The 15,133-nt window shown below is 36.9% G+C and overlaps 1 long non-coding RNA gene across 8 annotated transcripts in view; it reads right to left on the reverse strand.

Moving 5' to 3' along the window:
- LOC134481510 (uncharacterized) overlaps nucleotides 1–15,133 on the reverse strand; it is a 102,848-nt gene that overhangs the window by 40,868 nt on the left and 46,847 nt on the right. For 6 of the 8 annotated variants that reach the window (XR_010057056.1, XR_010057055.1, XR_010057057.1 and 3 more), the window contains one exon: nucleotides 6,359–6,629. This is a non-coding gene — a long non-coding RNA (uncharacterized LOC134481510). Of the gene's footprint in view, nucleotides 1–6,358; nucleotides 6,630–15,133 lie in introns of those variants that run through there. The other 2 variants (XR_010057058.1, XR_010057059.1) reach the window with 1 other exon arrangement.

The raw sequence follows: 15,133 nt of genomic DNA on the forward strand, positions 1-15,133 counted from the left end.
ATTTGGAAATTATTTTATATAATAGAAATTGAGAGATATGACTAATGTAAATATAATATCCACTAGAACTCATAAAGTGTCTAAAAATCAATTCAAATAAGAAATTGACTTATCTACAAAAGAGAACTTTTAAAAATTAAAAAGGGCAAAAATAATTAAAAATGGCATTTTATATTTATATATTTACATTAAAATGTATTTACACAACTTTGTAAATTTGACCAGAAATGATGGAGGATATTGATAATTTTAGAAATAAATTTACTGTGCTGTGTCATGCAGTCATCCCTGGAATACTTTTGTATCTTTGTTTTATAGGTTGTTCATCTACCCTCGAATGGTACATCTCACTACATCTGTAGAGATACCCATGTTTTCACTATTTGGAGAATGAAGGAAGAGATAATTGTATATCTTCGACGTTTCTGATTTCCAAACCTGTGAACAAGCAGCATGAAATGATTACTTGTGTGATGGGCAAATGTCAGAGTCCACCTGAGCCATCAAATCAGAAACACAAGAATGAGGTCTAGTGCTCTCTTTCTATCATCCTCCCAGGCAAGCCTTGTATGGCTAAAATTTCTAGATTCTAACAATATTTTTAGAGACTAGAGAAGTATGCCAGAAGGAATAGTGCTGCATTGCATAAAATAGCAGTAATGTCACAGACCTATAATCCTCGCACCCAGGCAGTGAAGAATGTGGAAACTAGCCTAGAAAAAAAGAGATCATGTCCTGCCAAAAAACAATCAAACAAAACTCCAAGCCTAAGAAAAGAAAAATAAAAAAAAAATTCTAGAAATTTAAAAAGGTGAATGTAATGTTCTTCTGGATATGTCAATCACCATTCTGGGTAACAACACACTGAAGGCAGGCTCCAAAAATAAAACCTGCTGTTATAGCGACAAAAAAAGGTAATCTTTACAAAATTGTGTTAAAAACAAGGGAGACAGAAGGAGACTGGGTAAAGAGCTACTCTGAACACTCTATTGACATCCATAACTGTAAATTTTAAGAACTGTGGCAATTTCCATAGGAGTATATAGTAATGAGGCACCATATTAGATGATACCATAGCATGTAGTAAATTTCATTGTGTGCTATGACACTTTTGAGTGACTTTCTTCAAGGAAGCTGTTGAAGCTGGTGTCTCCAGACAAAGATTGAGCACAGCATAGTAGGTAGCAGGCTTTCCTTATATTTCTGTGCACTTCTTAAAATAAGAAATGCTATTATAATAATTATAGAAAAACAATTCCTCAATAGTTTTAATTAGTAAATTAGTTGTTAAAATATGTCTTATAGGAAAATTAACTTGAAAGTAAATGTGTAAATACTACATTTTTATTTTTATAAATAAATTTTTAAAAAACGTAATTATAATTACATCATTCCCTAATTCCCTTTCCTTGAACCTTTCCCAAATATACTACCTTGTTCTCTTTAAAATCCATGGGCATTTTTTTTTTACTGAATATTTTCATATGCACATTTGTGTATAGGCATACACATTGCTAACTATAGAAATTTACCCACTGCATTGGTCTGCATGATGTTCCTTGTGTGCTCCTTATACCCACTAGTCCTTCCCAGTGTTGTGAGACCTCATAGTGGCCTTACCTCAGGAGCGCAACCCACAGACCACAGATTGACAAAGTGGCCGCTGCAATAGCGTGAGGTTTTTTTTTTGGGGGGGGGGGCAGATCAAGGTCATTTTAATGAAGGTTGAATAGGACTGAAGCTGTAGTATGTATATATTGTTCCTGGTGTTTTGTATCCATTTTTTTTTACTCTTTTTTTTAACACTTTTTAAATTAACTTGAGTATTTCTTATTTACATTTTGAGTGTTATTCCCTTTCCCGGTTTCCGGGCCAACATCCCCCTAACCCCTCTCCCTCCCCTTCTTTATGGGTGTTCCCCTCCCCATCCTCCCCCCATTGCCGCCCTCCCCACAACAATCACGTTCACTGGGGGTTAGCTTGAGGTTTTTTAATCCACATACGTGGGATTGCTCATCCACACAGGAAGAGGCCACCCGGAACCCAAAAACACACAACTTTTATTCCTTACAGAGGGCAGACTTCAGCAACAGGCTTAGCTGGCCTTTTCTTATTGGTGGTACACAGGACAAAGGATCTGGTCAGGTATTGGCTGGCCTGCTCAAGGGGTTGTTCTTGGCTCAATTAGTGGCTTTCCTTGTCCAGCCCTACACCTGGCCTTGGAGAATCACTGGGAAAGGGCTAAGTTGGCACATCCCTTAGAGGGGTTTTAACTGGGAAGTCGGGCAGGGTCAGGATGACGTCTTGTGCTTGTTCTCTGGATTTACCACAGGGAGGGGTAGGGGGTCTTTCTGAGAACAGTTGTTACTGTCTTAATCAGCTCATATCACTTGGACATCCTGATCTCAGATGTATCGCTCAGAAAGGTCACAAGTTTGTCATAGGCATCCTGACCACCAGATGTATTTCTCAAAACCTTGTTTTTATAAATTTGTTTCTCACATCTATGAAACTTTATTTCTTCACCAGCATGGCTGGAGGAGATTCACAGCAGTTCAGTGTTCTGTTTTATTTTGTTTTGTTTTGTTTTTCCCATACGGTTTAAGCTATGTCAAAATGATACCATGCCTCTGATAAGCATTCTGATAAAGAATAACATAAAGATATATAAGCCTTATGTGACAGAAATATTCAAATAGTTCAGATGATCGCGATGTTTTCTTAGTCACATAGGTTTGTGGGGTTTAATGGTGTGCTTCATGGAGGAACTTGGTAGAAATTCATATTCTTGGCACCAGCCAACATCTATTCAATTAGAAACTCCACGAGTGGAGCCCAACATTTTGTCGTTAAGAGAAAAAAAAATTAAAACCAGCGCAGGTGCTGTAATGAAGGGCAAGTTTAAGAACCACTGACCTAGATAATTACTTCACCCAAGTGCTTTGTTTCCCTTCAACAAACATATCAGTAATTGCTACGGAAATGCATTAAAAACTACACTCATCATGCAATTATGCATGATATTCAGAGGGCAGAATGATTTGGACAAGAGAATAACATGGATAATCCTATGTCTCTCTTTGGCTGTTACATCATACTCCGCCCACCATATTTTCTGTGTGCTAGAGCCCCTAATGAGAACTGAAATTGACTGCCTCTTGTTGCTGCAACTTTCTTTCCCTGCCCACTCTGGTGAAGGTGCTAATGAGCAGTGAAATAGCCTGGAGGCAAACAGTAGGAGGGAGGAGGCAGGGAGAGTCCTGTCTTTCAGAATATTTGAGCGAATACTGTATTATCAGAAGCATTCTTTCCCCCAAAACCTCTTCTCCCTGTCTTAAAATTTAATACTTCAATATAATTTCATTGTTAAAGACTTTATGGTAAAATTTGGGGCTACTGTAGTGGCAGTATTGTGGCAGGAGAGGCTGTCTGTCCTCTTGACTGCCTTTGTTTAGCCTTTTCTTGGTTGGATTTCACTAGTTATTGCTGTTTATTCTCTTTTAAAACTGCTAACAACCAACCTTTTCATTCCTTTTCTCTGTGTTTTTCTAAACTTTCATCTTGCTGTTCAATGGGCTTTGAGTACTATTCCAAAGACCTACTTAATACCAGATGAGAAAGAAAGGAAAATAAAATAACACTAAGCACCAAGACACTATTAGAGATTTAATTCTAAAAGAGTTTCAAGGTTTGAATCATCAAACAAACCTTGTTCTGAAAGGTTTTATCTGACTACTCTTTCCTATATTGCTGTCTGCAATGTTGTGGAAGAAAAATCAAAATCTCTTACACTTTCTTTTGTGAGTTAGATTGAAAAGAAAAATAAAACATCCCATGATCCACCGAGTCACAATAATCCTATACTCTTCTTTCTGTATTCTCTTTTGTATTTGATTCAAAAGATAACCCTTCCAAAACAAATCTTCTATATCATTATCTCATGAATCTTTAAAGCAATTTCGTGAACTTTTAAAAACAGGTAATAGTATTGAAATTTTTCTAATATTTATGAAGTAGAGATTGCCTTGAGATAACTGGCATGTTGACACCATAGTATTGATAAAATCTTCATTATGCTCAGCATTGAGGCTGTAGTCATCCCAATTTTCAATGTTATCATGACTTCAGTAATCCTAGTTCTCTTCCTGCAAGGTTGGATTGTGTGTACTACTGTTGTGATTCAGTTCATTGACCTGTTAGATAATTTCATAGAAATCACAGCAGGACAAAGAAAACAGAAAAGATTTCAACCACTTTAATAAGATTTTCGAGGTTTTACAACATAGGCATGTGCATAGTGTTTTATTGTAAACAATGAGCAGCTCTTCTTTAAGTGTTCTTTAAAGTTTAAGACAACTTTGTTTGTTTTGTAAATAGAATATTTTGTGACCCTAACCCTAACCTTATCATATCCACCAGTGTGTTTTTTTTCCCACACAAAGTTTGAACTTTAATTCTAAGAAAAAGTCTACACTATTGGACATTACTTCTGAAAATAATGTAAATGACCAAGATCTCAGAAAAAAATAATGATGATATAAAAGATTAATGTGTTCTTATTCTATGTTAGCTTTATAAAGAGGTCGAATAGGCTATACTGCAATGTGGTCTTTGGGAGCAGGGGAGCAGTCTTACGTTATAATTTTATGCTTTTAAAATTATCTGAACTCTTTACATGTATCAGGTACCTATAAAAATGTATATGATAAGAATGACGTGTAAAGAATTTAAATTGTATCAAATATGTTCAGTCTAAAACTATAACCAAAAAATACATAAAAATAAAACATTTTGTGAGATGCTGGAGAGATGTTTAGTGGTTATAAGCACCATATATGAGAAGAGCCAGATAGCCGTTCCCAGCACCTATATGGCAAGTTACATTCATCAGTTTCATAGAATCTATCATCCTTTTCTGGCCTCTGTGGTTGTTACATGCACATGGTCTATATACACATGGGAAAAAATCCTCATGCACATAAAGTAAAAATGAGAAATTTATTGTTGTTTTGTCCTTCCATAAATTATTTATTTCTATTCACTTTCTATCCCAGTGCCAGCCTCCCTCCTCTCTTTCCAGTCTGACCCTGACAAATCCCTTCCACATTACCCCCTCAGAAAGGGGGAAACCTCTTTGGGTACGATCCCACTCTGCGATATCCAGCAGGACTAAGCCCATCTTCTCCCACTAAGGACTAACCTGGCATTCCAGGTAGTAAGAGAATTGGATCCAATTGGAGGAGACAGAGTCCCAGACAGCCCTGCTGGAGTTATTGTGGACCTACATGAAGGCTAAACTGCACATCTGCTCCAAGTGTGTAGTTGGCTCAGATCCAACTCACTTGTGCTTTTTGGTTGGTACTTCAGTATCTGTGGACTCCCATGTGCCCAGGTTGTTGTCTCTGTAGATCTCCTTGTGGTGTCCTTGACACCTCCTGCTTGCTCAATTCTATTCCCCTACTCTTCCACAAGGCTTTCTGAGCTGCACTTGATTTTTGACTATAGGGCTTTACATCTATTTCCATCTGTGATAGATTAAGTCTCCCAGGAAACAGCAATGCTAGGCTCCTGTCTACAAGCAGAGCAGAGTATCGTTAATGGTGTCATATGTTGGCCTTTCCCTCAGTCTCTCCTTCATCTTTATCCCTGCACATCTTGTAGGCTGGACAAATGTAGGGTTGAATTTTTGTGGGAGGGTTGATGGCTCCCTCCTTCCATTGGAAGTCCTGCCTGACTACAGGAGGTTGCCATTTCAGTCTCTACACCCTCCACTGGTAGGAATTTCAGCTAGAGTCACCCTTATACACTCCCTGTAACCTCTCTGATCCCAGGGTAATTTTTGTTTTCTGAGCACAAGTTTGATTTTATAGTAGATAGATTCATTTCTTTAACTCATGTCACAAGTTGCAGTGAGAATGAAGGTTTACAAAAAATACTTTATCAATTTACCTTCTGACTGTGATTTTAAAGTGTATTATGTTAGTTAATGTTTCTTATTTCTATGTCAAACCATTGCAAAAAGCTACTTGGAAAGAAAAGGGTTTATTTCATTTTACAGCCTGTAGTTTTCCAATCAGGGAATTTAGACAGGAACTCAAGGCAGAAACCTAGTATCAGGATCAGAAACAGAAGCCACCGAAGTTGTTCTACTTATTGGCTTTTTACTCATGCTTTCCTCAGCCAATTCCTGTAGCACACAGGTCTGCCAGCTGAAGGATGTGTGCTTAGTCAGGGAGCCCTTGCACATAAATCATCAATCAAGAAATGCACCATAGGCTTGCCCACTGGCCAATCTAGTTGTAGTATGTTTTCCAATTGAGATATCCTTTCCAAAAATGATCTTGTTTGTGCCAGTTTTCATAAAATTATCAGGTCAATATACTGAGGTTCTTTATTAAAGCTGATAGTTTATTACAATGATATTTCGTTATGATATGCAAATATTTCCTATGCAAAAAAGCCTAAAACTAGGAACATTAATGGTTATGGTGTTTTGAAATTAGCTCTATAGCCAGTAAATATAATTACTATACCATAAATGAGGCCAATTATACCTCAGATACTTCAACTGTCCGAGGTGTTCTTAGGTTCAGCTTTCTGGAAACCAGTGGAAGTTGTTCTTTTTTTTTCTATGAAAGAGTAGAAAAGAGGTATTTTTGGAAATTGAACTTAGCCTATAAACATGTTGAAAATATCTATATTTTTATAGCATTATTTATGAAACAGAAGCACGTTTGTCTAAAACATTTGCAGGCAATATGTCAATACCCATTTTTAATCTCTGAATTCTAAACAAGGATATATTTGTTTGTGCCTGTCATTGGGCAGAGTAAACAAAAGCAATAATGTGTTTTTAATAAGCCAATGTTAGCTTTGCTTTTAAATCTGTGAAAGCCTAACTCCTTAAAGCCAGCAGCTGTTCTCATAGAGCAGAACTGCTGCCAGCCTATCAAAGTAAGTCCTACTATTTCTAATTCAGGCTTATCCACATGCTTGGAGAGTCACAAACATCTGGGATTCCAGAGTTCTCTTTCTACATTTAAATAAAACCTGGAGTATTATTTTTTTAATACTTTAGCTCTTAAAAATAAAAAAGATAATTGACCATGTTTATTAAAATGGCAACCTTAAAGGCAATCAGCTATTATTTTTATTGGGTACAAAGTACCTCAAAACACAGTGGCCCAAAGAAACATTTTAAGAGGTTTCAGAAGCTACAGATCATCAATTTAAATAGAGTGTTATGTTATATTATGGTTTTAGAGGCTGATCAGAAAACTCAAAATCGCGTTGAAATGATGCCTTCCCTATTAATGGTAGACCACCAATCAGAACATAAAGGAAATGGCAAGCCTGATAGTAAGTTAAGGACCATGCCATCACTATTTTGCTGGCACCTTTTGTACATATGCAGGTTCTAGGCTGGAATGACCTGACCATAATGATCCAACACTTGTGGTCGCTTCTCATATCCTGGACAAGTCAGGACCTCCTCATATCATGAAAATGCTCAGCTGAAAGAACTTCATATACAGGGGCTGAGCACTGCAAGTACAAGTTCATGAATAATCAAAGATGTTTCACTATCTTTTCAGATACTGCATAAAAATCCTTCGGCATCACTTCAACATACATTCATCATTGAAAGAGAACCTACTATCACAACAAGTGCATTGATCCTATTGCCTGAGAGTAGGATTATAAAGAAAACACAGGGACTCGATTTAAACCATCTTCATATGCATACATTTCAATTATACTTTTCTGATGATTCCAAACCTTCATTCCACTTAAATATGAGTTAAATAAAGTCCAAGGGGAAATAGATATAAATTTAGAAAGACCTCACATCCTATGTATTTATAAAACTTCTAATGATTACAAAATGTATTTATACATACAAATATATAATACACAAATTACACATACATGCATGAATTTATGCTTTTAATACTTTTGATACTTTTCAATTTGCAAGAAAAATTATTTTATCACTTCAGATGTGGTTACTTATCAGGTATAAAAAATATGTCCCTTACCTATGGTCACTTGATTTTTGACAAAGGAGCTAAAACCATCCAGTGGAAAACAGACAGCATTTTCAACAAATGGTGCTGGTTCAACTGGCAGTCAGCATGTAGAAGAATACGAATCAATCCATTCTTATTCCCTTGTACAAAGCTCAAGTCCAGGTGGATCAAGGACCTCCACATAAAACCAGATACACTGAATCTAATAGAAGACAAAGTGAGCAAGAAACTCAAATACATGGGCATAAAGCAAAATTTCCTGAACAGAACACCAAAGGCTTATGTTCTCAGATCAACAATCAACAAATGTGACCTCACAAATTTTCAAAGCTTCTGAAAGACAAAGGACACTGTCAATATGACAAAATGGCAACCAACATATTGGGGAAATATCTTTACCAAATACTACATCTGATAGAGGACTAATATCCAATATAAACAAAGAACTTAAGTTAGACTCCAGATAATCAAATAACCCTATTAAAAAGGGGTACAAACTTTTCAGGAGTAGGATTCAAACTACCTTCAGGGTAGACTGTGACATTAATGCAGCGTCCTATACCACTCAGCCATCCTGAAGATGTGTCTTAAAACTAGAAAATATCATCCTCCCTGTGTGACCCAGTACCCTGAGTAGACATTGGAGCTGGCTCTGCATCCAGTCCTAAAACACCTAGCAGAAGCCTGATTCCCAGGTATCCTAACACACTCAGGTAAGGAGACCACAACATCTGTCCCAACACCAGAAGTAACTGGATCCCCAGGATCCAGAGATGCAGAGACCCAGGCAGGGGCACGGGTCCCTTCCAGTCTGAACCAGTGCCCCGAAGAGATCTTGGGCTCTGGCTCTGCACCAAGAACCAAAACACCCAGGGAAGCTGGACTCTCAGGTGCTCTAATATGTCAAGGATCAGAGGTACTCTGAAACAACCAGGATCACAGAACCACAGAATCACAGAGAAAGCTCAACTCCCAGGAGATAAGAAACAACCAGGGTCTCAGACACAATCAGGATCTCAGGATCACAGGATGCTAGAATTATAGGATCAAAGAGACAGCTGGACTCTGAGGAGTACTAACACAACCAGGATCACAGAATGGACAGGCTACAGTCAGAGACAACAAGGGCAGGTAACATTAGAGATAACCAGATGGGGAAAGGCAAGTGCAAGAACTTAACAACAGAAACTGAGGAAGGCTACTTGACATCATCAGAACCCAGTTCTCCCATCATTTTAGCAAGTCCTGGATACCCCATCACACTGGAAAAGCAAGATTTGGAATTAAAATCACATCTAATGATGATGATAGAGGACTTTAGGAAGGACATAAATAACTCCCTTAAAGAAACACAGGAGAAAAAGGTAAAAAGACAAAAGCCCTTAAATTGGAAGCACAAAATTCCTTAAAGAATTACAGGAAAACACAATGAAACAGGTGAAGGAATTGAACAAAACCATCCACGACCTAAAAATGGAAATAGAAACAATAAAGAAATCTCAGAGGGAGAGGACCTTGAAGATAGACAACCTAGGAAAGAGATCAGGAGTAATAGATGCAAATATCACAAACGGAATACAAGAGATAGAAGAGAGAATCTCATGTGCAAAAGATACCACAGCAAACATTGAAACATCAGTCAAAGAAAATGCAAAATGCAAAAACCTCCTAATCCAAAACATCCAGGAAATCAAGGACACAATGAGCAGACCAAATCTAAGGATAATAGGTATTGAAGAGAGTAAAGACTCCCAAATTAAAGGGCCAGTAAATATCTTCAACAAAATTATAGAGGAAAACTTCCCTAACCTAAAGAAAAAGATGCCCATGAATATACCAGAAGCCTGGAGAACTCCACATAGACTGGACCAGAAAAGAAACTCCATCTGTTGCATAATAACCAAAACACCAAAGGCACAGAACAAAGAAAGTATACTAAAAGCACTAAAGGAAAGTTCAAATAACATATAAAGGCAGACCTAACAGACTTACACCAGTCTTCTCAACAGAGACTATGAAAGCCAGAAGATCCTGGGCAGAAGTCATACATACTCTAGGAGAACAAAAATGCCAGCCCAGGCTACTATACCTAGTAAAACTGTCAATTAACATATGTGGAACAGCCAAGATATTCCATGACAAAACCAAACTTACATAATGTCTTCACCCAAGTCTAGCCCTAAAAAGGAAATAATAGATGGAAAACCCCAACACAGGGAGGGAAACTACACCCTAGAAAAAGCAAGAAAGTAATCATCTTCCAACAGCCCAATAGAAGATGACACAAAAACACAATTCCACCTTTAACAACAATAATAAAAGAAAGCAACAATTACTTTTCCTTAATATCTCTTAAGATCAATGAACTTAATTCTTCAATAAAAGGACATAGACTAATAGACTGAATAAGTAAACAGGGCCTAGCCTTGTACTGCCTACAGTGCAATGAACTTCAGTGACAAAGACAGTCACTACCTCAAAGTAAAAGGCTGGAAAAAAATTTCCAAGCAAATGGTCCCAAAAAGGAAACCCATTCAAATATTGAATAAAACCAACTTTCAAGCAAAAGTCATAAAAACAAAAACAAAAAAAAAATAAAAAAGAAACAAGGAAGTACACTTTACATTTGTCAAAAAAATGTACCAAGGACACTTTATACTTTTCAAAAAATAATCGACCAATGTGAACTTTCAGTGTTGAACATCTATGCTCCAAATGCAAGTGTACCCACATTCATCAAAACAGTCATTCATCATGGTTTAGTAGGCTTCATCCCAGGAATGCAGGGATGGTTCAATATTCGGAAATCAATCAATGTAATCCACTATATAAACAAAGTAAAAAAATAACATATTCATTTATCTCCTTAGAGGCAGAAAAAAAATTGAAAAACTAAAACACCCCTTCATGATAAAAGTCTTGGAAATAATACTATTCAATATAGTACTCTAATTCCTAGTCAAAGCAGCTGGACAAGAAAAGGAGGTCAAAGGGATACAAATAGGAAAGGAAGAAATCAAAATATCACTATTTGCACATAATATCATAGTATGCTTAAGTAACCCCAAAAGTTCCACCAGAGAACTCTTTAACCTGATAAACAACTTCAGCAAAGTTGAGGAAGACAACCTTCCTTGAATAGAGGCGAACTGGTCTTCTGTCAAGGGTATTCGAGTAGCTGCGCTGGCCTGCTAGAACCTGCAAACAAGCTCTCAAGGTCCACCACCTCTTCTATAAAAGTCTTGGAAACATCAGGAATTTAGGGCCCATACCTAAACATAGTAAAAGCAATATACAGCAAACCAGTAGCCAACATCAAATTAAATAGAGAGAAACTTAAAGCAATCCCATTAAAATCAGGGACTTAAGGCTGCCTTGCCTATTAAATATGGTACTCTAGTGGGTATAAAATTAAGTGCTCAGGGGAGAGGTTTGGTGAAAATGTCCCTCTTTGGCCTCACGTAGCAGCCTTTCTCTTGGTGTTTGAGCCAGACTTTGATGTATGGATATCAGTAGAATGTCATCAGGAGTTATTATATCTCTACTTTCCTTCAGCAGAACATTTGGTTTTCTTAGGTCTGTGGCCTATCTAGCCCCAGATTTTTGGCCACAGTGCTGCCATGTGTTCCGTCTCGTGGTGGGCCTTAACTCAATCAGATTTCAGCTTGTTACTCCCACCAAATGTGAATGCTGGCTAGGCAGTTCACCATTGTAGAAGAATGAGTGGATAATTTGACCACCTTTCTAATCTGATAGTGTGCAGAGTCCCTTCCAGCATTATGAGTACTGTTCGGTAGGGATGACAGCTCTATTTAAAAAACTGCTTGACTCCTCCATTTTAAAGAAGATATCTTGGAGCTTTCATCATCAACAGAACCTTTCCATCAGGTCATGGAAAGCTATCAATAACTATGCAATAGCCAAACTGGAGATTTCCATGATAATTTTAACAAGATACACCCCTTAAAAACAAGCATATCATCAAGTCAAGAGGAATTAGATATCAAGCACTCTCAAAAGTTTTCAAAGCCCTCTTTGCATTCCTTGCATCCCCTGATGTCGTAAGATATTTCATCCTGCCTTCTTGTGGTGTAATTTTGTGTTTGCTTCCTCTCACATTTTCTATGCATTATGTGCTTGTATGTACGCCATATATTTCACTGACTTCTTCCCTGTTGTTTCTATCAATTTGTTACATTTTTTCATATTTCACTAAAAACTAATATTGTTGACTCATGTATTTACGGTCATCTACATTCTCCCTAGTTATCAATGATTACAAATAAATCTAGTAGAAGCCCTGTACATGGAGTTTATAAAGGCACAGTGCTAGCTCCTACAGAAAATGGTCTGTACGTACACAATGGGTAACTCATTTGGTGTGGATCTATTGAAATCTTCAGAAAACAAATTGACCTGCCATTTTATAAATCCACCAGCAGTGAATACATTATATATGTATTAAAATGTATGTATTTTACAAACTACATATGCATGTAATGTTCATATGTTTTGAAACATTATAATTTGAAAAAAATGGTACATATTACACATTTATTATTTGGCCTACAAATGCTCATCAATCTGAGTTCTTTAGAAAATTATAAGATACAATCTTATATATGACTCCTTTTTCATATACCTATGGTTATATTATGGTCATTTTCTTGCTTTCAATATTTTATTCCAATTCAGTAGTTAGCAAAGACTTTAGAATTATCTTTTGCTGAGGAACTTTTTCTTAATATGTGTTTAAAAAATTCATAACAATTTCTCAAGAGACAATGAAATACAGGTGAATACACAAGCAAACAAGCATGTGTGTATGTGTGTGTGTGTGTGCATGCATGCCCACGCACACACATAGACACATAGACACACAGACACACAGACACAGACACACAGAGAGAGAGAGAGAGAGAGAGAGAGAGAGAGAGAGAGAGAGAGAGAGGGAGAACCTCTGCTTACTGCTAGAAAATTTCTCAAAACAATTGAAAATCTCTTTTAGTGAAATGCAGTTGTCTACCCCTTGTCATTTTTCAGTGTTCCTGTGTAATTCTATCCATTTATAAGATGACTATAACAAATGTGATGCTTTTAAAAATATAATTTATTCTTTATACGTGCACTAGTGCTTTGTCTGCATGTATGCCTGTGTGAGAATGTTATACCCTGGAGTTACAAACAGTTGCAAGCTGCCATGTGTGTACTGGGAATTGAACGGGGATCCTCTGTAAGAGCAGTCAGTTCTCTTAACTGCTAAGTGATCTCCCCAGCCCCAAATAATGATACTCAAATAAATTAATAAAATATTTTTAAAGTTATGTCTCTTAAAAATAGTCATGCATTTCTGGCAAGATTTTTCTCTTCCTATATTCATGGTTAAAAGCTAGATTTTTCTGAGTAAATATTTTTAGCTAAATCAATCTTTATATTTCTTATACAGTTGAGGGAGACACATTTACAGACTCTCAGCAAGATACAGAAAATTAGCATATATGTAATGACAAAAATTAATTCATAAATGATCCCCATACAACTTCTCTTTCCACAAACTTAGATGATAGATCAGAGCAAGGAATCAGAGAGGAAAGAGCTTTATGACTCCAATTACAAAAGAGAATAAACTCAAATCTATGTGACAGATGATTAACTTACAACATAGCATAGCTAAACAACTGTTGTGAATTATATATTAAAGTGTTATGAAAACGTCTATTGAGGAAGCTATCAAAATACTTCACTTATTTTAAGAGGAATGATGAGGACTTCCCTGCAGTAAGCCTTTAATGAAACCCCTTATTTTGTGATGAAAGCATTAGCTGGTTTTCATAAACTCTATGACATTAATAACAATACAATGTCAAAAATCTCAGAGATGAAAAGAAAGAAATCCACTCTAAAGTGAGAGGGAATCTAAATGGTTTTTATCTCCTTTAGTAGAATAATCAGTCGTTTTATAGCATTGATGGTACATGTGCTTCGTAAAAATGGTCCAGGCATTGTGTATGCAGTCCCAGCAGAGAGTGGCTTCTCACACTCATTGGAAACACAGGCCAGAAGCTAGGTAGGCAAGGGAAGGGTATCAGAGGTGGCTTCTCAGCACACAGTTCATGGGTGTGTGGAAGATCAAGCCCAAATATCTGGACTACTGCTCTCAGGAAAAAACTGGCACTAACTTTATTTTTGTCAATTAATAAGAGCAATATTAATAATGACAATAATAATACTAATAATTAAACTCAGAATTGTGTATCTGAGCATGCATGTGTGTGTGTGTGTGTGTGTGCGCGCGCGCGCGTGTGTGCATGTATGTCTCTGACTGTGTGTGGATGTGTGTGAAATGTAAGGTACTGCACTACCTGGCCTCTATTCACAGAAGACTGATAATTTATTTCTGGAAAAGTCTTTGCTTTCCCACCTCTGTGCTTTTCTCAATGCTCTTTCCCTGCAAAAGGAAATTCTTTGTTCGTACAGAGGTCTTCTCCTTAAAGCCTGAATTCAAGCTCCTCAGCTGTGAAGACTCTTGTGAAGCATTATTTTTAATCTAGTGTGCTCGACTGTGCACTGCAGTGCCCCAGGAAGCCACCTCAGAATTCAGAGGCTGTAGAATATTTTAAATTTTGAGAAAAACAATAATGCCTGACATTTGTCAGACAATAAGAGCAGCTGGTTCTAGATAGCTTGCTGTGTCAGTACTATATTAAGCTAACATGCCTTTGATCGCATCAGCATATTATGCAAAGCTAAGCTTTTGGCAGTTGTGGTAGTAAAATGAAACAACAATGCCAAGGTCTGGGTGGAAGAGCTAGAGAGGACAGCACTGTTCAGATGACACTGAACAGGGAAGCATTAGTATATTGTACCGGGCCACCAATTCTATTCTACAAGTAGTTTGTGTTATTTAAGAATGACTTTTAATTTCAATTTGTACACATTATTTATTAAAATAATCACTATGTTTTAGTAGCATAACCATTTATGAAAAATTTTTACATTGAGTTATTTAAAGGACATACTATTAAAGAATCTTTCTTTTGCTCGAATGATATCACAGAAGACTACTATGAAGCTACGATTCACTAATGACACCTCCTGTTTTC

Source organism: Rattus norvegicus, chromosome 13, assembly GCF_036323735.1.
Source record: "Rattus norvegicus strain BN/NHsdMcwi chromosome 13, GRCr8, whole genome shotgun sequence".
Lineage (NCBI taxonomy): Eukaryota > Metazoa > Chordata > Mammalia > Rodentia > Muridae > Rattus > Rattus norvegicus.